The following is a 2,652-nucleotide window of genomic DNA, read 5'->3' as shown; positions in this document are numbered from 1 at the left end:
GGTCGCGACTTTCTCGCGCACACGGGTATCGTGATAGACGTCGCGCGCGGAGGCTACAGGGACGGCCCTTCCGGCGCCCTACGGCCATTCGCTACACCTCCCGTGGTCTCGGCTGCCCGTAAGTCGCCGGGCGCCACGAGAGAGCAGGAGGAGAGGAGACAAAGCGTGGCCCCCTCGGCCCGTGTCTCTCACTCCGGCGCCAAGACTGGCCCTTTGGTCGGCGCGGCGGCAAACGGTCCGTGCCTACCGCTTTCTCTCGAGCATAGCGCTACCGTGGTGGACGAGGTCTCGGCTACGCCGGTGACCACCCCGGTAAGCAGCAGCTCGGATCGCTCGCTGCCGCCTTTGCCGGACAGCTTGTCGACACATGAGAAGGCACGCCTGTCGTCGCTGTTGACACGTTTCAGTGACATGTTCACGGAACGCCCGGGTTGCACCTCTCTGGTGAGGCACCGGATTGACACAGGCGACGCACAACCGTGGAAATGCAATCCTCGCCCCGTCAGTGCGGCAAAGAGGAAAGCAATTGACCAGGCATTGGATGAGTTGATTGAGACCGGAGTTGTCCAACGCTCAAACAGTCCCTGGGGTTCACCGGTGGTAATGGTCCCCAAAAGAGACGGCTCTCACCGGCTCTGTGTGGACTACCGCCGGCTGAACGAGGTCACGAGGAAGGATGCTTATCCTATGCCTAACGTTGACTCGATCGTGGCTGCGCTAGGCGGTGCTTGCTACTTCAGCACCTTGGATGCTAGCCGCGGTTACCTGCAGGTTCAGATGGAGCCGGCTGACGCGGAGAAAACTGCGTTCACCTCCCACAGAGGTTTGTACGAGTTTACCCGCATGCCGTTTGGCTGTTCTGGAGCTGCAGCTACGTTCCAGAGACTGATAGACCGCGTTCTCGGGGACGCTAAATGGCAACACGCCATGGCGTACCTCGACGACATCGTCATCTTCTCTCGAACGTTCGAGGAGCACCTCCGCCACTTGGAGGATGTCCTCGAGAGGTTGCGTGCCGCCGGGTTGACCTTGAACCCGAAGAAGGCTCAAATAGCTGAGACTCGCATTTCGCTATTGGGCTTTACCATCGAGAGCGGTCGCGTTCTGCCGTGCGAGGAGAAGGTACGAGCCATTGTGGAGTACCCGACGCCGGCGAACATTCAGGGCCTGAGGCGCTTTTTGGGCATGGTGAACTACTACCGACAGTTCATCCCAAATTGCGCTGACCTCCAAGCGCCCTTGACCGCACTGTTGAAAAAGTCGGCACGATGGAGCTGGGGGCCAGAGCAAGAGCGAGCCTTCAAGGCTCTATCTCAAGCCCTAGTGGCCACAGCCGATCTGAAGCTGCCCGACCTCAACAGGGAGTTCGTTGTCCAAGCGGACGCGAGCGACCTGGGTCTCGGAGCGGTACTGCTTCAGGAGCACGACGGCGTCCTCCGGCCAGTCGCCTTTGCGAGCCGGTCACTTAACGCCGCCGAGCGCAACTACAGCGTGACTGAACGGGAATGTCTCGCTATAGTCTTTGCTCTCCGGAAGTTCGACTGCTACGTCGACGGCGTGCCATTCGTGGTGGAGACGGACCACATGGCACTCACCTGGCTTAAGCGCTTGCGCGAGCCCTCGGGCCGCCTCGCGCGCTGGGCGTTGACCTTGCAGCGGTACAACTTTGTTGTGTGGGGATCGAGAGCGTCCTCCTACCTGGCGCCTCGTTCCCCAGCTGCCGCGCGCGGGCCGGCCGCGTAGCCCGGGCGCACTTAGGCACCGGCAATCGCCAAGATGGCTGCCAGGGCGCCTCTTTGTCTGGGCGAGCCAAGCGTCGGCTCCGTCCCTCGCTGGCATGTCCGGGCATGCTACGCTGGCGCGCTGCGCGGGCCTACGTCACAACGCAGCGCCATTCCCCATTGGGCCACTGCAGTGACATCCTCCTCTCCTACGAGCTAAGATGCGCCCGACGATTCGCTCGTGGCGGTAGAGGCTCTCAGGCTAGCACGAGAGGTTGACGCACTGCTCTAGCGGGCGGCTTCTCGTTCGTGTGCTCGACCGCTGCCCTTTGTGTGGTAGTCTTAGCGCCGCTGGCAAGCGTACTCGATCGGTCTTGCGGAGTTCCCCTTACGGCCTGCAAGCCTGTGACTGTCGTACTGTGCTGCATCTTGGGTTAATAAACCCGTGTTGTTGTTGTTACCCTGCCTCGTGCGTGGTTTCTGCGCCGTGCCGGAGAATCGACGAACCCGGCCGTAGCGTCTTTGTTCGCTGCGGCAGTGGAGAACGTCGCGTCCCTACACGGTCGCGCTCATATAGGTAAGCCTAGTGCAAACCTATCTCCACATAACTGGCGCCCAACGTGGGGCCCGAACCCACGACCCTGAGATTAAGAGTCTCATGCTCTACCGACTGAGCTAGCCGGGCGCATCTTAGCTCGTAGGAGAGGAGGATGTCACTGCAGTGGCCCAATGGGGAATGGCGCTGCGTTGTGACGTAGGCCCGCGCAGCGCGCCAGCGTAGCATGCCCGGACATGCCAGCGAGGGACGGAGCCGACGCTTGGCTCGCCCAGACAAAGAGGCGCCCTGGCAGCCATCTTGGCGATTGCCGGTGCCTAAGTGCGCCCGGGCTACGCGGCCGGCCCGCGCGCGGCAGCTGGGGAACGAGGCGCC

At 62.1% G+C, this 2,652-nt stretch overlaps 1 non-coding gene across 1 annotated transcript; it reads right to left on the bottom strand.

The window, feature by feature from the left end:
* Nucleotides 1-2,333: 2,333 nt before the first annotated feature.
* Nucleotides 2,334-2,406, bottom strand: Trnak-cuu (transfer RNA lysine (anticodon CUU)). Its single transcript has one exon. It is a non-coding gene; the product is annotated as a tRNA-Lys (tRNA).
* Between the last annotated feature and the right edge of the window lie 246 nt (nt 2,407-2,652).

This window comes from Rhipicephalus sanguineus, chromosome 4, assembly GCF_013339695.2.
Source record: "Rhipicephalus sanguineus isolate Rsan-2018 chromosome 4, BIME_Rsan_1.4, whole genome shotgun sequence".
NCBI classification, from domain to species: Eukaryota; Metazoa; Arthropoda; class Arachnida; order Ixodida; family Ixodidae; genus Rhipicephalus; species Rhipicephalus sanguineus.
This window is presented reverse-complemented; position numbering and strand designations above follow the sequence as displayed.